We start from the raw sequence: 23,382 nt of genomic DNA, 5'->3' as shown, positions 1-23,382 counted from the left end.
TGCCGAATGTACTCGTACATCACTCGGCCGTTAGGACTATTGTCCCAACGTTCTTGCCACCTACACCTAACCTTATCATCTAGGAGCCTCTTGCTCCCTAGATATCCCTCCCTCTCCACATCATCGTCAGAAATCCAGTCATTCCGCAGCAATGACACACTCAAGCCTTCTTAACCTGAATGCAACAGCACGCTGTATGACAATCAGGTCAAGGAAGTGCACCTTCAACAAGACCTGCATCGCATCCGTAGAGACGGTGCGACGCCGCACGAAACAAACAAGCGAGCATCATGCAACGCTGGATTGAGAGGAGTTTTTGGGACCCCCAGACAGTCGTGGCTGTCTCCCACCATACAGGGGCTTCATAAGTGGCACAGGCCACAAACAAGCCACGATATATGGTGCGGACAACACGACGTCCGAGACCCCAATCGCTCCTCAAAATCTGTCGTATTTTTCCTACAGTTGCCTGCAGTCGCTCCTTTACACTCGCCAAGTGTGGAGTAAAACACATCCTTTCACTCATGTCAGTCCCAGATATTTGACTTGCGTCACATATCTAATGCTGACCCCGTTCACGCGGACAATCGGTGGACGACCCGATGACCATCTACCTTTCAGCAGCATTGCCACCGTTTTGTCCATCGATATGTCGACCCCCACACCTAAACCCCAAGAATTAACGATCTCTAAGAACCATAAGGTTCCAAATATATGGACCACAGATGGAGCCCTGCGGGCAGCCTCGAACAACTCCGATCTCCACACTCCCATTCATGCCGACAAGAGAGGCCTTTCTGCCCGAAAAATAACTCCGCCAAAGAGAAATTTCCGGACAGCCAAGCTCCTCCAGCCGTTGTACCACTCGATCCCAGCTTAGGTAATCAAACGCCCCCTTGAAGTCAACAAATATGCCGAGGACATATTTGTTGACATTCTCCCTAACGACACTCTGAACGTAGAACCACGCATCCTCTATACTGCGTCCTTTCCTGAACCCAAACTGCCTATCCGACCACATACCCCGCGTTAGCTCCTGAAGCCGTTCCACCATGACCCTTTCCAGCACTTTTCCAAATACTGGAAGGAGACTGATGCCCCGATAAGATCGAGGATCGCTCCTGACCTTATCAGGGGACTTCAGGAGAGGAACAACCCTAGCACTTTTCCACTCGCGTGGAAAGTATCCCTCCCAGACGCACTTATCGTAAATGGCCTCCAGGTATTCCGGAATGAACTTCCATAAGCTTTTACACATCTCTCCGTTCAAACCATCAAAACCTGGGGACCGTTTAGACCTAACCAGGCCAAAGGCGTACCCCAACTCCCCATCATCTAATGGAGGGACAGGCACCTCTTGTGCTTGAGGTACCTGCACCTCCGACCTGGGAAAGAACGCACCTAATAGAACCCCCGCACACTCTCTCCACGACGATAACAAGGTGTCACCGACGCGAAGAGAGGTGACATCCTCCCTCCTACGACCCCGGCAGATCCTATAGACCTGACCCCAGGGGTCGTACCTATTTTCCCTAACAAAGTTCCTCCACTCTTCCTCTTTAACTTTAACTAGCATCTCTTTATACTCCCTATCCGCACAACTAAATTCATACCTAAGCTGGGACAGCCTATCAGAATTGGACCGCCGGGCGCGTTGAAACTTTCGCCTCAATCGCCTGACAGTCCTCCTCTTCAAGGTTAGCTCACGCGTCCACCATTTGATTTTACTAACCTTAGAACAGTCATACCTACGAAAAACCCTATCATTAACCCCCCAAACAACCTCATAGAGACGAGCAATCTGCTCGTCAACCCCCAACTCAACAAATTCACTAAGCGGTATTACAAATACCGCTTCCCTAACCGAGAGTCCATATTGGTTCCAGTCAGTACCAGCGGTACGCCATCGCCGCAATGGACTCTCATAAGGCGGGGGAGGGGATTGAGGGGTAACCATAATTTGAATCAAATTATGGTCACTCAATCCCCACCCTCCCTTTACCTCCCATCTAAAGCTAAAAGCCCTACTTGCTGCCTCATTCATAAGCGTCACGTCAATGTCACTTACGCCCCCAGGCCCATCAAACGTATACCATTCACTTGGCTCATTCAAAATGTGGAGGCCTTTAGCCACCACCCATTCGCTTAATGCCTCGCCTCGATGGTGGCTTTGATATCCAGACGAATGCCGGGATACCTTACTAAACCACATCGAGGACGAGGCATTCGCATCCAGCCCTAGGATAAATGGACTGCTACTCGCAAGTAGTAGCAGCTTATCCATGTAGCCCAGGTAGGGCTCTAGGGGCTCGCTATATTTACAATATAAACTAGCGACGATCATCCTACCGAACTCCCCTTCTATCGCTACACATATACCCAGTTGTGAAGAATCCACAACTACGCAATCGTAGTGTGGATTATTCACAACTATTGCAGCGTTAGCTCTAAGGTCAGTGAAGACCTTAAAACCCCCAGGAAGACCCGAACCACACCATTGGTGGCGTAGGGCTCCTGGAGTAGAGCAATACTGCACCCACCCTCAACCATGCTATCCCCCAACTCACACATTACGGCATAAGAGCCCTGACAGTTGAGCTGGATAATCCCTCCCATCAGTGTCTGGCGAGGGCGCGCTCAACAAGGCCACAATATATGGGGCAGACAGCTGACATCATCAGATGCCCAGCTGGTCTACCCTTAAACTCACAGTTGCGACAATGGGGTGCATTGACGCAACTGGCAGCTTTGTGGCCTTCTTGACCGCACCTCCGACAGACATCTGCTTTGGCCCTACACTCAGCCACCCGATGATCGAATCCCATACACCGGAAGCAGCCAGCGACGGGGCTATCCGGTCGCACCCGGAAGTAGAACCACTTTATGTAGCACCGACCCTTCTCCAAGAGGGCGGACATCAACTTGTCCGTACCCTCCAGGAGAACGTTGGTGCTACCGTCAGCGGCCACCTTCCAGGGACGACTGACCATCCTCACGTCAGTCCTCTGGGACGCCGGGCTGAAGTCCTTGAGGTTCAGCCGGAGTAGATCTTCCATGAATTCCTCATGGGAGATCTCCGTATGGACCCCCTGGACCACCACCCGGCGACCCAACTTCCGGTTGACAGAGACGTCCAACCCCACCTCCTCGAATTTCTTGTTATTCGCAACTTTCTCCCTCTCAAGAACAGAGGGAGTGCAATAACCGCCCCACCACCCTTAATTGGTCTAAGGTCATGGACCCTCACACCAAGTGAGGGACCCACCTCCTTGACCACCTTCTTTATAACCTCCTTAGAGGAAGTTGCAGGCCCCTTACTCCTCACCACGACCGACCAGGTCTCCACAGGCTTCGGCGTCACCGGTGTGATCGCATCCAGCACAGGTGCAGGAGGCGGAGGCATCGGTGCCGACGGAGCCGGCATTGACCTGCTCGGCGTCGAGGGGTGGCCCCCGCAACTTCCCCTAAGGGCATCTACCTGACCGCGAAGATGGGCATTTTCGGTAATTACCGTCATCAGGAGCGCCTCATACTTTGAGGCAAGCTCCAACAGCCCCTTCGCGGTCTCCCTCTCAAAGCCCTTGGCCTCAAAGACCAGCTCATTGAGCTCACCAGTAATGCGTTTTGCAGCCGCCACATGGCTGACTGCCCCACCCCCAACAACAACAGATCCCCTCGGAAGAGCCCGCGTTGCCTCTTTATTGCCACTCGCGACACGAGTGACAACTTTCGCAGCGCCCTCCTTCGCGACGCCCACTCCTTTGCCCACCGTACTAGACGGATGGGCAACGCTCCCACTACCGCTACCTCCCTCGTTACGCGACGACCCCGTACGCGTAGCCGCTTTCACGGTGGTGGCCACTAAGGCACTCCCACCACAACACCCGCTCCCTCCCTCGACACCCCCTACGTTACGCGGCGACCCCGCACGCGCAACCACCTTCTCAGCGGAGGCCACGTTGGCACTCCCGCCACAACTCCCGCTCCCTCCCTCTGTACCCCCTACGTTACGCGGCGACCCCGCACGCGTAACCACCTTCTCGACGGAGGCCACGGTGGCACTCCCGCCACAGCTCTCGCTCCCTCCCTCGCTTCCGCCCTCTTTACGCGGCGACCCCAAACGCGCCTTGCTCCGCGGTGGAGACCTTACTCCCGTCGCTCCCGTCGTTTCCCCTCGCCGCCCGACGTGGAGTCATCCACGACTGTGGAAGCGGCGGATTCTCCGCTTCCAGCGAGGGCCTTCGTCCTCCTCTTCCGTCCAGGAGGCATCTCGCTTCCCAACTAACCCTTCAGTCGGACTGATCCGCTGGCGTACCACTAGCGTAGACGGTTCACGGACAGAAAGACTCTGGAGCAGCTGCTCTCCAGGTACGTGCGTCTGAACGCGCTGAAAAGTGCAACCCACGCAAGGGCCCGCTCAATAACAACGACCACCCAAGCGGTCGATTATCGCGTGCTCGCGGTGGCACAGCCCACAACCCCAACCAGTGGTCGGACTAAGGCCACTCAATTGGCCGCCGGCCGGACAAAGTCCCCGTAACGGTCCGAGAGTCGACCGATGTGGCGCTGTACCGAATCGCACCGTGGGCTTAAACGGTAACGCTGTTACGACCGTTGGTCCTTACAGGAGTCGCATTCTCCAACGCTGGACAGACGCTTGCACCCTTAGGGCAATCCTGTCCAGACTCTTCTGACACCGAACCACTAACCGCCAGATGCTCAGCACAGAACTACTGGCAGGCAGTTCAGTCAGCAAGAGTACCAACAGCACGGAGCTACACTGGAACCGTGCGAAGCTTCCGCCAATAACAACAACGTGGATGACCACGTTGTCCGTATAAACAATAGTAATAATTAAATTACTTACCGCTATATTCACGAGTTGGTACACAAAAATTGCACAAAATTGCGCAAAAATGTGTAACCGCACGAAACACTCGCGGTCACCGACCCTCACAACAAGCGATCGCACAAACAATTTCACCGCAAGCTAAGCACACGCGCCAGGCAATAACGGTGCCTGCAAAACTGCGTAAACAAACGACCGCACAAAATGGAATCGAAAAATCACCGAGAAATCACCGAAAAACACACTAGGAAAATATCGCAACGATGCGCACGCACGTCTATCCGCGTCGACAGTCAACTAACGAATGGGTGACTGATGACAGTCGTAACTTTGAAGTTGTAGATAGTTTCGTATATTTGGGAACTAGCATAAACACCACCATCAATGTCAGCCTGGAAATCTAACGCAGGATAACTCTTGCCAACAGGTGCTACTTCGGACTGATTAGGCAATTGAGAAGTAAAGTCCTCTCTATACGAACAAAAACCAAACTCTATAAGTCACTCATAATACACGTCCTGCTATATGGTGCAGAGGCCTGGACAATGACAACAACGTGATGAGCCGACGTTGCGAGTTTTCGGGAGAAAAGTTCTGCAAAAGATTCATGGTCCTTTGGCGCGTTGGCCACAGCGAATATCGCATTCGATGGAACGATGAGCTGTATGCGATATACGACGATATTGACATAGTTCAGCGAATTAAAAGACAGCGGCTACCCTGGCTAGGTCATGTTGTTCGAATGGACGAAAACACTCCAGCTCTGGAAAGTATTCGACACAGTACCCGCCGGGGGAAGCAGAGGAAGATGATGACCACGTCCTTGGGAAGACCAGATGGAGAAGGACCTGGCATTGCTTGGAATCTTCTATTGGCGCCACGTAGTGAAAAAAAAGTGTAAAAATCTCTATATTCATGCATGCTTAGTATAGTAACGGGCAGTTTTTGGACGAACCTGTCAGATTTATTTAATATCACGACAAAAAATGGCATGGACTTTTTCGTCGTGAAAGCATTTATAATAATTTGCTGGAATATGTGCGAAATACGCAAATGCATTCATAACAAAACGACGCGATATCTAGCATAAAAATCTATCGGAATAACTGGAAAATAATAAAATTGCTAAATATTGGGAATGGTAGAATAGAACTGCAACCAAATACGCAGTGTTCAATGGATTCAAACTGGCTCAGTAATCATTCGATGAATAATATACCACGTGCATCCCAAAAGACTGATGCCATAACCTAGCCTGCCGATTGTTTTTTTTTTTTTGTCTTTTCACGCTTGAGAACCGTTTCATAATATGTACATAGTCCACTTTGCTGACTGTCGATTAGACTTGGTTGGTTTCACTGGTGCACAGCCCAAGTTTAACAGTATTTTTTTGCCCAAAACCAATGCTATTAACAGACGAAATGCTTTTTGATTCAATTTTTTTGTAAACTGACACAACTTGCTTCACCAAAATGCTATATCTCATTAACTAATAGTCATAATCTAACTAATAGAAATATAATAGATACAATATAATAAATATGATGGTATTAGTTGCACAATCATGTATCAGCCGCAGTAAAACGTGGATGGGTCCTCTAGTCTATTATATACATGTAAGTATTTTTATATTACTTCATTCTCAGTATGAATAAAAAGACAGTTTTGGGGAAATGTTTAGTATCGCGCCGGTTTAGTATCGTTTATGGAGAAAAACAGGGGGGGCCTACCCCCCTCACGCCCCCTTATCGGAAAAGAGGAAGATTCGAACTTTTTAATAAACCCCTCCTCGACCCCCTAGGGAGCCACTATAAACCTGTAGGGGCCCTTTGGAAATGACCAAAAATCGGTATGTTTGCTCATTTTTCCATACAAACTGAAACCAATGCAACCCAGCCAACATTTTTGTATGGACAATAATTCAAAATAAAGAAACCCAAAATGTTTCAGGGCAATGTATATACATATTTAATTGCATCTATTAATGGTACAAATTATCTATTAATGCTACAAAAAATAACCCTGGTCGGTCCAACACCCGGGTGTATCAGATTTTTTTCGCATAGAACTCCTTTTTGCGTTGGCGGCCTTCGGCCGCGCTTCAAAAAAAATAACCCTGGTCGGTCCAACACCGGGGTGTATCAGATTTTTTTCGCATAGAACTCCTTTTTGCGTTGGCGGCCTTCGGCCGCGCTTCAAAAAAAATAACCCTGGTCGGTCCAACACCGGGGTGTATCAGATTTTTTTCGCATAGAACTCCTTTTTGCGTTGGCGGCCTTCGGCCGCGCTTTAAAAAAATAACCCTGGCCGGTCCAACACCGGCTACGCCATCCTCAGTATTTTAACATTGAACACCTTTTCGCGTTCACTTCATACATTTATTGCTAACTGGGCTTAATTTATTGTTCGTTTATTTGTTCGTGCTTTCTCGGTAATTTGACAGTTGAAATTAGGCAGTCATTTTGGTTTTTCGCATTATTGAACTCAATGCAGAAAAAGGTGTAATTTATTTAAAGATTTAAAAAGAAATTAACAATCAAAAGTAATTAAAAACATTACTAGTGGTTTTTATAATTCATAAGTAATATAAGTATGTGCGTGAAAATGTATCCATAATTGGTTTGGTACAATGCACAACAAGTGAAAATACACTAGCATATATTGAGAAATTTGCAAAAAATAGCATATTTTAAAGTGAATTTGTGCAAAAATTTGTAGAACCGATTTCTATAAAATGTGTTTTAAAATAAAGTTTAATAATTTAAGCATACATTCGTGTTTAAAATTTTCAATTCGGTTGTCTCGTTTAGGTACAGTGAGCCAAAATTAACCGGCGCGATACTAAACCCAACCCCAGTTTTGTTTTATTTTTTTTTTTTTGTTATCCATTTCTTTATTTTGTGTTTTTCAAGAGAAGAATAACCTCGCAAAATAAACCTCACATATCAGTTCTGTGGTTTTCTCTGAAAAGGGCTGTTAGTGGATTATTGAAGGATGAATTTAGAGATTTCCCTTGATGGTATTGGTTGTGTGAAAGCATGCTTTAATGATATCTATCGAGTACTCAACAATTTAGCATCTCTACATAAAAACAATTGTTCTCAGTTTTTTCTGAAATGTGCGGTATCTAGTTTTAGCTCTGTTAACTTCACCAGAAATTCTTCGCTCTATATTTAGTGTTCTGCAATACGCCGTAATGTTATATATATCTGTGTATGTGGTATTAGTAAAATAATTAGTTACGGTATTATTGTATGTTAACGTCGACAAGTGATAGAATACAAATCTTATTGTGGTAAATCAAAATTAACCAATTATTAAATGTTAAATAAAACTGAACAGGTTAAAAAGTAATTAATAGTGATAGACGCACACGTAATGATTTTTTATCTTATTGTGTGTATTGCTGTGAATACTGTCGGATGTTTTGATCGACCAGGTGCATCGTGCTTACATTCAGGTATATTAAAAATTATTTATTGCATATGCATTATTTGAAGAGATTTATTGTGGCGATTAAGGTGGCGTTCTCCAGATCACGAAAATATATACATTTAGTTGCCGCTGACTTATAGTTTTAAAGATATTTGCATTTAAAGTTGAAAAATTGACAACTTTTACATTGATAATTTGTGTATTGTGAGTAACTTTTTCACTTATATTGTGCACTTTTCACTTACTAACACTTCACTATAACGTTTCGGTATATTCATTTTTTTAATATTTGTTGTAAATAAAGCTTTATTTTAATTATTTTATTTTAGTTACAATTCTCTGCATTTGCACAATAAGAAAAGGGTTGCCATGGTTATTTTTTTTGAAGCGCGGCGCGAAATGTATATATTTTCGTGATCTGGAGAACGCCACCTTTCCAGTGACACCCATTTTATCCCCGAAATCCGGGGATGCTAATCTAAATGTTACCCATTGTTTACTTCAAATTTTTAATATTAAAAGGGCTGGGATTTAGATTAGCATCCCCGGATTTCGGGGATAAAATGGGTGTCACTGGAAAGGTGGCGTTCTCCAGATCACGAAAATATATACATTTAGTTGCCGCTGACTTATAGTTTTAAAGATATTTGCATTTAAAGTTGAAAAATTGACAACTTTTACATTGATAATTTGTGTATTGTGAGTAACTTTTTCACTTATATTGTGCACTTTTCACTTACTAACACTTCACTATAACGTTTCGGTATATTCATTTTTTTAATATTTGTTGTAAATAAAGCTTTATTTTAATTATTTTATTTTAGTTACAATTCTCTGCATTTGCACAATAAGAAAAGGGTTGCCATGGTTATTTTTTTTGAAGCGCGGCGCGGAAAAAAAAATAACCATGGCAACCCTTTTCTTATTGTGCAAATGCAGAGAATTGTAACTAAAATAAAATAATTAAAATAAAGCTTTATTTACAACAAATATTAAAAAAATTAATATGCAGAAACGTTATAGTGAAGTGTTAGCAAGTGAAAAGTGCACAATATAAGTGAAAAGTTACTCACAATACACAAATTATCAATGTAAAAGTTGTCAATTTTTCAACTTTAAATGCAAATATCTTTAAAACCTATAAGTCATTGGGCAACTAAATGTATATATTTTCGTGATCTGGAGAACGCCACCTTTCCAGTGACACTCCATTTTTATCCTCGAAATCCGGGATGCTAATCTAAATGTTACCCATTAAAGCAATATGTATATACTATTATGAGTTATTCTTTAAACTGGAATTTAGAACAACATGCCCTGATATCAGTTGTTAAAATGGGTATTGTACGGATATTAATTATTAAATATTAAAAAAATATATGTAGTTGCCGCAAACTTATGGTTTTGAGATGTTTGCATTTAATATTCAAAAGGCGTGTTTTTTCAGATATTTGATGATTTTTGCACTTAGATTTTCTACTTTTATATTCAGTAACACGTCACTAATTCGGTTCTACACATTTGTTTTGGGAAAACTGTAGTATGCCGTCCCAGGATTTCGGGAATAAAATGGATCAAGAATACATATATATACATAGTTATAGCCATAGGCAACTTATGGTTTTCGAAATATTTGCGTTTAAAGTTGAAAACTGTAACTATTTCAAGTACGTATTTTTCGATTTAAAATTAATATTACTCACATTTTTCACTTTTATATCCACTAATACTTCCTAATTAATTTCATAAAATAGTGCAACAATAGTTTTATATCAATTTTGAACTTATAGTATAAATCTATTTATTTAAAAACAACTAAAGGATTACAGTTTGTCAAATAATTAGTATTACCTTATCGACATCTTTTGTAAATGAACTAAAAAAAATGAAGATAATATATTATATTGAAGAAAAAAGATTTTTAGAGTTTTTATCACAAAAAATCTTTTTATTACCCGCTAATGGAATGTGTCAAGTTTTCACTCCAAATGTTAAAATAAGTTCGCATTTCACTTTTATTTTATTTTTTTTAGCTAAATTTATTAATTTAAAAATCACTTAGCACACTCATCACGGGGCATCTCGACAGGATAAAATCTATGTCTTGCGAACTGTCAAATCTATTGCTATTGCCATTGCCAAATCTGTATGTGGGCATTTGTTATCATAAGATAATCATTTGCTCAAAGGCGTAGGGCAGATAGGTTCGAGCTGATGTAGCGCATGCTTTGAGCTCTTGAAAAATTTATTTTATCATTTGCGAAGGTAGCATTGGGGTAGGTATGTAGCTGATGTAGCGCATGTTTTGAGCCCTTGAACTGTTTAAATCTTTTATGTGGAAAATAAAAAAAGGATAAAGATCCTTTTTTTTACAAATTTATTTCTAGGAAAAATAAGAATTCATATTTTTGGACTACTATGTATGTCATAATTGTGGCATACATTTTATATACCAATTAAAATAATAAATTTAAAATGAGCAATGATATTTTGATTTTTGCTAGTATAAGTTTATTAAATTTAAGATTTCGCTTATTCCCAACCCAATTTGCATAATTTTTCTGTAAATTAACAATATTAAACGAAATATTAATTTTTTGAAAAAATATTATTTTAAAAATGTACTTTATTTTTATAATATAACCCAACCGTCTTAATACTCGCTCTTCTAATTTTCATATTACCGAAATGAAAATGCCGTCGGCATATGTGCAAATGGGATATGCTGCATCTTCGAAATTTTCATAGAAATGAAAACTGCGCTGTCAAACTGCTGAAGTGACAGCTTATAGCTTACGATATATGGCATACGAATTAGTTTGCGATATATTGTAAGATATAAGCAATGTGGAGTCTCCACAGGCAATAGGCACGGCAATACAGTTCGCAAGACATAGATATTATTATGTCGAGATGCCCCGTCATTAAAAAGCTAGATTGTTTACAATTATTAGGAAAACGAGGGTTGCCACATCTTAAACACCAAATATGAAGAATTGTTTATCGGTAGCGTTTTCTTTGTTTGTATTTTCGCGTGATTGAATTTCGGTTGAATAGAGCAGATGCTCCAGATTAAGAATATATCTAATTATAGCCCTCGTAGACTTATAGTTTTCGAAATATTTGCATTTAAAGTTGAAAATTTCGCAAAATTTATTTTGCAATTTCTCGATTCATAGCAACCTTTTCTTTTATATTATGCACTTTTTATACACTTACTCTTCACTAAATGGTTTCTACATATCGTCACCTGAAATGCAAAATAACGTAACAACATCTTCGGAAATTAACAGTGGCATGAATTAAACACGACATAAAATGGAACATAAGTGAAAAAAATTTTTAATATTGGTTAAAACTGGTTTATAACTGCGCAGAACCTGAAAATATTGGACATATGTATGTAATATTATGTTTGTAATTTGAAGTAGTGAATCATAATCAATAAGGCACTCAATTTCGAATTTTTTGATGATACGTTATTTTGCATTTCAGGTGACGATATATACGTTATATTATTTATTTGCATATTTGTTTAGGGTAAATTTTTGAATAGCATCCCCGGATTTCGGGGTTTCGGGTTTCTGTGACTTATGGTTTTTGAGATATTTGCATTCAAAGTTCAAAAATTCAACAATTTGAAATGTGTGTTTCTCCCATTTATAATGAATTTTATAGTTATATTTATTACTTTTATATCCACTAACACTTCACTAATTCGTTTCTAACCATTTATTTTATATTAAATAATGCAAAAATAACTTTTATGCAACATTTAACTTTTGTTCACACAATAACAAAAAGGTGGCATTCTAACTAATAATCAATGCTACCTTACGTTCATATTTGACAGAAGAACCAAAAGAAATAAAGAAAACAAATAATACCCCAATGACAGGAAATATATAACACATTAGTTTTCCGCATATAAGCTTAGTATCCAGCTCTCAAGAAATGTAAAAACTTCATATAAAAAAATGCTTAAGAAACGGTCAAGAAAATGCGAATATGGCAAACCTGGTTTTGCGAAGAAATATCAAATCAAAAACTGTTTCTTGAAGGAAAATCAAAGTAATCGTTAAAGTCATCCCAAAATAGTTAAAGCCACTATTATGAAGTATAGTTACTTTTTAAATGTTGTATAAAACTTACAAATCATCAACAACTTTCCTCAAGATAATGAGAATTCTGAAAGATTTTACATTACTCATCTTTTATTCCATTACAACATATGGTAACACTAAACACTAGAAAGAGCGCTATTACACGAGACAACTTTTGTTGCGGCAACTCTTAGTTTATAGGCGAGGAAGCGACGAGGAGAGGGGAATCGCGCCGAGTTTCCAGTGTTCAGCAACTCGCTTTGCGTTCTTATTCGTAACAGTTCGCTGCGACGTTTTTCGGCATTCGTGTTCTTTCTTTCGTAGTACATAGTTGCATTTGCGTATCTTTTTTTGAAATTAATATTTTGAATATATTGAAAAAATTTAATTTCATCTTTTGGTAAGTAATTTGGAAATATGTATACAAATAAACATAATATAATATAAATATTTTAAAAAAGGAGTATGACGAAAAAATCGAATTAATTAAAGATATTGTGAAATGTATGGAGGAAGCCATACAAATTGATTCAGACAATAGTAAAAAGGGTGATATATCTTTGTTTTAATAAATAAAATGTATTTCTTAATTGACTGAGCTGATTAATATATGTGATAGAGTGGCTCAAATACCTATAAGGAAAAAGAAACGACAATGAGTTAAAGTAAAGAGTAGACAATGGGTTAAAGTAAAGCGAAAGGGAATGAGAAAAAAACTCGAACAGAGTTGCGCAACACAAGTTACTCGTGTGAAGGTAATGGGCGACAGCAAAAGAGAATCGCTCGAGAATCAGCAACAAAAGTTGCTTCATGTAATCGCGGACAAACGAATAAGTAAAAGTAAAGTGTTAGTGGATATAAAAGTTAAAGAAGTGTAAAATGCATTATAAATCGGAGAAACACGCATTTTAAATAGTTGATTTTTTGAACTTTAAATGCAAATATCTCAAAAATATATTCTTGATCTGGAGGATCGAAATCAGGGGATGCTATTCTAAATCGCAGCCTTTGTTTAAAATAAGCATTTTATTTTTCACACAAATTTCATTATATGCACTATAACAAAAGTGTTCCGTAGTGACAAATAATAAGGGTTGCCATAATTACACATTTCGCAAGCGAATAAAAATGAATAAAACAAAGGTTATACCCCAAATACATAAACCGTTATCCCTTTCCTTGATAAATCATGATTTTTGAGCGCCCAGGGTTATTTTTTTGAAGTGCTCTAAAAATACAACCCTGTTCGAGCCAATACTGGGGGTGACTGAAGTACTTTTGCGTATTACTCCTTTGAAAAAAAAAATCCTGATCGAGGCAATACCCCGGGGTAACCTAAGTATATTATTATTTCATTACCTAATATTATTATATAATACTAGCAGACCCCGCAGGCGTTGTCCTGCGTGAAATTATGTGTTTTGAAATGAAAAGAAAGTTGAATTTATATTGTGTTGAAAATTATTTATTTACGATTTTTCTACATTTTTTTTCAATGTAACGCAGCTTGATAAACAACATTTTTTAGTTTCTGTTCCGGTGCGTAAATGTACAGAGAAGATGATTTACCAACTCGTGAACACGCCACGCATAGCTGGCCGTGTGCAAAACATGGCACTTCCTGATGTATACTACACGCTCCTAGCGACTATGCTTGTGTCCTGTTGCTTGTCATTTCAAAGGCAATTTTCCCTGGGAACTGAATAGGGAATTCGTAGAATCAACCATTCTGCCCATTAAACAGATTCGCGCATCAAGATTGCGAAAAATAATAATGACAGATCCAACTTTGAGATACAAAAAATGCGGCGGCATACCAAGCTTTGGAGAATTCGTAGAATCAACCATTCTATCCATTACACAGATTCGCGCATCAAGATTGCGAAAAATAATAATGACAGATCCAACTTTGAGATGCAAATAATGCGCCGACATACCAAGCTTTGGAGAAATTCCACTGGATAATTCACGGCTTCGCCTTCATTCTCAAGGCGATCGGAATTTGCCCATTTCCAATCCTTAGCGAATATGATGTAAATGTTTTCGGCAATGTCATTTTTGTTCGTATCATAATTGTCGCGGATTTGAAGGCTGATATGTCGAAATGATCATCGCGAAAAATGTGCAAATTTCATTGGCAAGCGATGTAGCTATCGCACCGTTCATCATTTGATTCTAGTCATTACCATGTTTCAGCAATTGTAATTGCTGGCATGCTTCTCAAAAAGTTGCATACCATTCACAGTAGGTGCAAACCACGTGAAGTGATCCATGACAGTTCAATAGGAGGGGGACCAGCCGCATACCCCCTGATATAAATATTTCGTCAAAATTCTTTTTTATGCTATATGACACAACCCAAAAAATATTCACCTTTAATAATCTGCAAAAAAATTTGTGTTCATTCATACCATTCCTAAGATATTGAATTTTTTGTCCCCCTACAGCTCTTAAAACGTATGGCACATCGATCATTGCTCAGTGCGCTTGTAAGCCCTCGACATCTGTGCCGCAAGAAAAGCATAACTTTAACAAACAAAATAATTTTGACGAAATATTTATATCACAGGGTATGCGTCTCGCCCCCTTCTAATGAACTGCTAATTTTCAAAATCGGTGGTTTTCCGAAATTTACCTGGATCACTGGACGAGGTTTGGCCCAGTACACAATGTCTCAAATGAAGTTGAATCGAGTACATTAATCAATACCAACCGAAAGTAGAAGCAATCGTCGTTTTTCGGGAGGATTGTGTAAACTCGTCCTAATGCATTAGTTGAGAACACACCTGGATGTCCATCTACTGATTGGCCTTGTTTTCTGTGTAACCATTTCTTCGACGATGCATTCCATATATATATATGCAACATCAAGGCATTTCCGAATAGAGCTACATATGTCTTCGCAAACGGATCACTGACGCAAGTTTAGAAAAAACTCGTCAATGTCAATTTTGTTGTTGGCGATGTTTCCGCTGGCTATATTGTATTCTCTGGGTTGAAATAGGCTATGTTCGTAAATGCATCATGACTTGCAGCATAAGCAACAGTAGCAACACTGCAAGTTTGACGTTTGATACTTCTTATACAATTTTTGACAATTTGCAGATACATTTGTTTGCATTTTTGAACGCGTATAATACTAAAATGGAAATTTTGCTGAATCTAACACTAGACGAAATTTGTGAACAAAGAAATGATAGATTTTCTTTAAATTTAAGAAAAAGAAGGGTATTGAAGTCAAAAAAAAAATTTGTAGGTACAAATGTTTGTCTTTTAAAAGACGAAGTATTTATAGAACAAACTTTCGGGATTTTTAAGAAACAGTTTAAAATTTTAAATTATATTGAAGCTTCGAGCATTAAAGCCACATCTAATGTAATACTCGCTTGTGCTATCTTACACAATTTTATCATAAATAAGGGAGGTTATTCTGAACATATTAACGATGCAATAACACATGCCGATATGGAAACCAACAATGAAATCGAAGGAATTCAAGATGCACCCGTTGATTCAGATGATATCAATGGAATCGATAGAAGAAACTATTTTACCACTATGTTTTCATCATAAAAAATTTACTTTACCTCACCTTCCTTTATTTGAATAATTTTTTTATTACTTTTTCTGATGAACTTCATTTTAATTTTTATTGTTTTCATTTACATTTTTAACTACGGTCACAACTTTCTTCCACAATACATTTTTTTCCTTCTACCCGATTTAAACTCGTCCTCCATATTCTACCGTACTCTCAGCAATAACTGTGTCTCCGCATTACTGAGATTTTCACTAAAAATTTAAAAATAATAATTTATACAATTATTATTTACATAATTTAACTAAATTCCAATACAAAAATTAAAATAAAACAGTTTTGCACTTACTTTTCGTCAGACATCGTAGTTAAATGCAGCAAACAATTTTTTGATAGAAATTATGTATGACAGTTGATAGAAGTGTTGCTTTTTTGAACGTTTGATTATTGCAGTGTTGCAATATTGCATTTCTGAACGTTCTGTTTGTTATGCAATCGTCATGATGCGCGTCATGATGCATTTACGAACATAGCCATACACTCTTTGCCTTTCTCCAATTGAACTGCGAAATGCACAACAGTCTGTAAACGAAGTAAATATCTTACAAACGCTTCACTGCAGTTCATGTATCAATCAAATTGGATAGTTGCTGATCTCATATCGTTCAAGGCCAATAACCGCCACTTTGCTTTCTTTGGTGACGTACTTGCAAACTTTTTTGATCGATTTCAACAAACTGCAATGAATTGGAATATATTGAATTAGACAATAGTGGCGAATATGATACGATCCATGTGTTATCAACTTCGATATTGACTCCTCTTAATTGAATGCTGAATTTTCTGCCATTGTCGTCTAGTGAGCGACGCCGATAGAATGGATATTCATTATTTATATTTTAGAGTACATCCAGCATCTAACAGCACCTTATATATGTACGTACGTTGCTTCAAGATAAAGTCCACCAAACAATGTAGCTGTTGTTTGAAAAGCCGTGCTGCGACATCGTGACGATCCTGCTGATTAGTCGCGATTCAATAGTTCTGTAATCTATGACCATTTTGCATTGGAGGTGAATGTAACAAGCAAATCCGGCCGTCTATGCAATAAGAAAATGGTTGCAAGCGAGCATAAAATAAGTGTTTCCACATTTTTTAAACGAATAAAAGTAAATTAAAAAGAAATAAATAAATAATACAAAATGCTGAGATTTAGATTAGCATCCCCCGATTTCGGGTTTAAAATGGGTATATACGGATAGAGGAGGTCCTCCAGCTCAAGAAAATATACATATATATATATCGGGTGATTTTTTAAGAGCTTGATAACTTTTTTAAAAAAAAAAACGCATAAAATTTGCAAAATCTCATCGGTTCTTTATTTGAAACGTTAGATTGGTTCATGACATTTACTTTTTGAAGATAATTTCATTTTAAATGTTGACCGCGGCTGCCGTCTTAGGTGGTCCATTCGGAAAGTCCAATTTTGGGCAACTTTTTCGAGCATTTCGGCCGGAATAGCCTCGAATTTCTTCGGAAATGTTGTCTTCCAAAGCTGGAATAGTTGCTGGCTTATTTCTGTAGACTTTAGACTTGACGTAGCCCCACAAAAAATAGTCTAAATGGCGTTAAATCGCTGCATGATCTTGGTGGCCAACTTACGGGTCCATTTCTTGAGATGAATTGTTCTCCGAAGTTTTCCCTCAAAATGGCCATAGAATCGCGAGCTGTGTGGCATGTAGCGCCATCTTGTTGAAACCACATGAGTCAACATTTAAATGAAATTATCTTCAAAAAGTAAATGTCATGAACCAATCTAACGTTTCAAATAAAGAACCGATGAGATTTTGCAAATTTTATGCGTTTTTTTTTTTTTAAAAGTTATCAAGCTCTTAAAAAATCACCCGATAGATATAGTTGCCCCTGACTTAAGGTTTTTGAGATATTTGCATTTTAAGTTCAAAAATTGGACTATTTAAAACGCGCGTTTCTCCCATTTATAATGAATATTACACTTATATTTTTATATATAATATTATATTTTTAACTTTTATATTCATCAACACTTCACTAATTCGGTTCTACACATTTGTTTTGTATTAAGGGGTTATATCCACTTGGAAGTTCGAAAAAATATGTTTTTGTGTTAATATTTTCTGGACAGGCTTTTTATTGAATATATATAAAACATATGAATATTTAGCGAATCTAACGTATTTTAAGAATTCATATTTTATTAATAAAAAGATTGGGTCCCGTCGTTCTTCTAGAAGATCTCCTAAAAGTCCTTCACAAAAAGGTGTTTGGAGGAAGATATCTCTGATCTAAAATATCTGAAATAAAAAAAAAAACCAAAAGGATTGATTGATTGATTGATTCAATATGAGGAATGCACCGCGACCTTTGGTCTATTGTGCTCTCTCCTAACTTACATAGACTCACCTAGCCCCAGCGCATTGTGCGCTAGTGAGGCTATGCGATCCCTATCCGGAAACATTCATCCAAGGGCCTTAGTCCTGCTCCGGCAGTTAACGCAAGAGAATAGGCCCAGGTTGTACAGGTGCCTATTCAGCTTGCAGTGGCCGGTATACCATGCGACCAGTAGCCTGAGTTTGTTCCTGGGAAGGTTTATTACAACCTTGAACCTACTCAAATTGTATCCTCCCATTAGCAACTTGGCATGTCTCATACCGCGCGTTTGCCGCCAATGCTCCTCCCTTCCCACTCCTTCCTTGCGGTATGTGGACCTACCCCAATAAAGGGTTCTGGTCCCACCATCTTGGTGGAGGCTGCGGAGCGGGCTAGCTCATCCGCCAGTTCATTACCGGCTATACCTCTGTGACCAGGCACCCAGATTAGGTGTACCTGGTTACGTTCTGCAAGGCTGTTCAGCCTTTCCCTGCACTCCTGCACTAATAGCGATTTGATTTCGTAAGAGGAGATCGCTTTTAGCGCCGCTTGATTATCGCTGAGAATGGCTATTCTCTCATTGCGATAGTTGCGATGGAGGTTTATTTCTATACACCGACTTATGGCAAAAACTTCTGCCTGGAAAATGCTTGGGCACTCTCCCATGGGTATGGAGAGCTTAGTGCGTGGGCCCGCGATCCCTGCACCGATTCCCTCCGACATTTTCGAGCCATCGGTGTACCACCTCAGAGTGCTATTCCTCAGCATCAGCTCGAGATTGGAATCATTCCACTCGTCTTTGCTGCCGAGGGTGGCCTTACTGCAATTACAATGTCGTCCGCATACCCTTGGCAGCAGATCCCATTGTTCGTTAGCAGTACTAACCAAAAGTATTACTTTTAGGATAGATAAATACAGGTAATGATCGAAGAAATAGTCAAAATTTTGATTTCAGACAAAATGGCGGCTTCCCAACAAAAAAAAATTTTTTTTGCACGAAAAACAAATACGATCATTACTCCGAAACTGTTTACCGGATTACTTTCAAATTTACAGAAAATATTCTCGAATATACATATATACATACATTCAAAATATGCAAAAATTACAAGTGGACATAACCGTTTATATAGTGCAAAATTAACTCTAATTCCATATTTAAATGAAATGCATTTATTCATATAATAATAAAAGAGTTATATTTTAACCAATAACACAGCCCGACAAAATTAAAATAAGATGTTTGCTTCTTTGAATTTATCAACTTATCCTAGTTAATTTGGGCGCGCTGAATTCAAATCTGTAATCAGTTTGTCTCTATCAGCGCTAGTTATCATGATATAGCTTTTTTATACCCTCCATTTAACTTATGACCGGAAAAAAATTTTTTAATTGAAATATTTTTTTCGTTTCATAAGTATATTTTACCTTCCAGTCAATTTATAGGTATCAAACCGGTTCAGTTAAGATATGTTTTTTTGATGAATTCGGTTAATTTAACTTAGTAACTCATTTACTGGATGGTATATAAATTCGGTACAAGCAGTTTCAGAAAATATTATTTTTTGTGTAGTTGCTAGCTGATTAACGGGAATTTTATTTTTATAATATTATTGAGAACGTTATTCTTTCTTATTGCGCTCCAATTGCATATCGGAAGTTAGTTGCTTGTAAGATGTGGTTTATTGCAGTTGGCAAAGCTTTTTAAAAAGTGTTGATCTAATTAGAAATGACTTCCAATAGAAGACGGTGTAAAAATTACGCTGATACATTTTGTTACATTTGTGGAGAATACACATTTAAAGAAAACATAAGACCTATTTCGGAATTTGTTAAAAAATCGTATTTAGATTACTTTGGAGTTGATCTTGGTGACCAAGATAAAAGCTGTGCTCCACACATTGTGTTCAAAACTTGCTGTGTAAATTTACGACAGTGGACTCAAGGAAAACGAAATAGGCTTAAGTTTGGTGTGTCGATGGTTTGGAGAGAGCCCAGAAATCATTTGGACGACTGTTACTTCTGTTTAGTAAGTATTGCTGGTATTAATAGGAAAAATCGAAATAAGTGATTGCGACAGTGTTTTCGAAGACACAGAAACTATTCCTCAACGTTTTAATCAATGCGAGTTGAATAACTTAATGCGAGATTTGGCCTTATCAAAAGAAGCGTCTGAAGTGTTAGCTTCGAGGTTAAATGATAAGAAATTGTTAGAACGGGGAACAAAAATAAAATTACCGCTCCAGGGATAAAGCTTTTTTAACATTTTTTACTAAGGAAGGCAATCTGGTGTTTTGTAATAATATAAATGGTCTTATGAAGGAAATGGGGCTATCCAAGTACCCACCTAGCGATTGGCGTCTCTTCGTGGACAGTTCCAAGAGAAGTTTGAAGTGCGTTTTATTCACAATGGCATTGTGTATGCATCAATTCCAATTGCGCACTCCACAACAATGAAAGAAGAATATAACAACATTGCATTAGTGATGAAAAAGATAAAATACCAAGACCACCAATGGATCATTTGTGTTGATCTTAAAATGGTCAATTTTCTTCTTCGACAACAGCGTGGTTATACTAAGTACCCTTGCTTTTTGTGTCTCTGGGATAGCAGATCCAAGCAACAACATTGGCGGCAAAAATATTGGCCTACGAGAGAAAAAATGATTGTTGGCGATAAAAATATTGTAAATGAATCTCTAGTTCCACGTGAAAAGATCGTCCTACCACCGTTGCACATCAAATTAGGACTCATGAAGCAGTTTGTTAAGGCTTTGAATCGCGATGGGGAATGTTTTGCATATATTTGCAGCAAAATGCCTAATCGGAGTAGAGATAAGATTAGAGCCGGAGTTTTTGACGGTCCCCAAATAAGGCAGTTTATGAATGACAACGATTTTGATAAGTCAATGACCGAAACTGAACGAAATGCGTGGGCATCATTCGTGCAAGTTATAAAAAAATTTCTTGAAAAATAATAAAGCTCCAAATTATGTTCAATTAGTGGAGAATATGCTGGATAAGTTCAAACACCTTGGCTGCAACATGAGTATTAAAAATCCATTATTTGCACAGTCACTTGGACCGATTTCCCGAAAATTTGGGTAACGAAGAACAAGGAGAAAGGTTTCACCAAGATATCAAAATTATGGAGAATCGGTAGCAGGGAAGGTGGGATACACATATGATGGCAGACTACTGTTGGGATTTGTAAAGAGACTCTGATCCGGCTGTTCATTCCAGATTGTCTCTTAAAAGAAGCTTTACATTCTGTAAGTAGAATTATATATATTTATTTGGGTGTGTCATTCTGAGGCAACCTTTTTTTTTCAACTGAAAAACAGGCTAAAAACTTTCGAAAATGTGAAAAAGAAAGTCACTCAAAAGATGAGCTCTTAATATTAATATTAAGAGGTGCCTATTTCAAATTTTCTGTTTTCCATATAAATTACATGGAAAAAAATCATTTTTTTTGTGGTGGTTATTGTGCGGAGGTTATTATATGTGCACGCGATGGCTGCCAGTAGGGATGGTAAACTCGATTCCGGCTCCATCCAAACTCCACCTCGGTCAGGTGTAACACATGCGATGGATGGAGCCATCTTAAGACCTGTTCAGTTTGTAAATATGGTCGCTGTGGATTTAGTGGGAGAAAGTGTGAGGTTTCGTGCAGTGATTAAACGAGAAGGTTGTTAGACGAGTGGGATTGGGGCATGCAAAGAGATGGCTAGTGTCATGGGGAGACTCATTGCACGCAGAACATATGTTGGATATGTCGGGGTCTATTCTGGAAAAGTAGGAGTTTAACCTGCTACAATATCCAGAACGAAGCTGCTTAAGGGTCATTCGCGTTTCTCGCGGCAAATCGAGTTCTTCGTTTGGAATGGGTGGTGATTTGACTCCAAGAAAGCCGTTTACTGGAAGGGAGTCGGTGAAGGTGAAGGAACCGGAGGCGGTTCCGTTCCAAGCAGGTGGCTGCAGGGGTGATTTCTGCGAAAACATCCCAGCAGGTACTGCCTGGAGAGGAGTTCATTATGCTCCTTAACTGGGAGCATAAGCTTCTCACTATGTAGGTGTTCAATGGGAGACATCAGGAGGCATCCTGTCGTAGTCCGCAGTGTGTGTTCTGTCAAGTCTGTAGCTTCTTCATCTGAATTCCACTGCATCCAGACAACAATATTGATGCTCAAGTCTGTACTTCTTCGTCCAGTTCGTAAATGTGGTCGCTGTATATTTGGTGGGGGAGAGTGTTAAGTTCCGTGCAGCGAGGAACATAAAAAGGTCGGAGAGATAGCCGTTTACCTTTGAACACATGCAGTCGACTCCATTGTCCTACGTCAATATCGTAAGTTTCGAGATATAGAAGCTAAACAATAGCGGGGAGAAGACACCACCCTGCGGAACCACCTGTTTAATTCTTTTCAGTTTGGATTTGTCTCCTCGAAACAGTACGGATGATTCACGACTGCTCAGGTAGTTCATGGTCCACCTCTTCAGTCCTGGAGGGAGCGTAGTTTTTTCGATGTCCTCAAGTAGCGTTTTGTTATTGATTGTGTCAAAGGCTTTTGACAAGTGTAAAACTGTGAGGATCGTTCTCTCGCAGGGTAGTTTCTGGTTAATGCCACGAACCATTTGGGCGTTTACGACGCTAAGACCTGTGGTGGTAGTGTGCACTTTTTTGTAAGCCATGCTGGTTGTTTGCTAGGCTCAGGTGGTGTGTGAAGATCTGGAGTAGCAAGGCCTCAAATGTCTTCACTACCGGGGAGAGAAGAGTTGTTGGGCGATAGGACTCCCTTTTGTTGGCGGGTTTCGCAGATTTCAGTAGTGGGACTACTCTCATTTTCTATACATCGGGTATTTGAAGAGTGGTCAGCGACAGGTTAAGGACCTTGGTGAGGTAGCTCCCGTCGTGCCTAGAAGTTTTAGCATCAGCATATTTATTCCATCAGCGGCAATGGATTTGGATGATTTTGTCTTATTAATGACACTCTGAACCTCCTCATCGCTCAATGTAAGTGGTGCGCAGTCTCTTGGAATTTTGCGCAGCC

General features: G+C 39.5%; 1 protein-coding gene across 2 annotated transcripts in view; it reads left to right on the top strand.

The window, feature by feature from the left end:
* Nucleotides 1-7,866: 7,866 nt before the first annotated feature.
* LOC120779513 (adapter molecule Crk) overlaps nucleotides 7,867-23,382 on the top strand; it is a 152,590-nt gene continuing 137,074 nt past the window's right edge. Inside the window, exon 1 of one of the 2 annotated variants that reach the window (XM_040111842.1) lies at nucleotides 7,867-8,309. The gene's annotated coding sequence lies outside the window, so the exon portion shown is untranslated. The remainder of the gene's footprint in view (nucleotides 8,310-23,382) is intronic. The other variant, XM_040111845.1, reaches the window with a different exon arrangement.

The sequence above is a fragment of the Bactrocera tryoni genome, unplaced genomic scaffold (genome assembly GCF_016617805.1).
Source record: "Bactrocera tryoni isolate S06 unplaced genomic scaffold, CSIRO_BtryS06_freeze2 scaffold_11, whole genome shotgun sequence".
NCBI classification, from domain to species: Eukaryota; Metazoa; Arthropoda; class Insecta; order Diptera; family Tephritidae; genus Bactrocera; species Bactrocera tryoni.
This window is presented reverse-complemented; position numbering and strand designations above follow the sequence as displayed.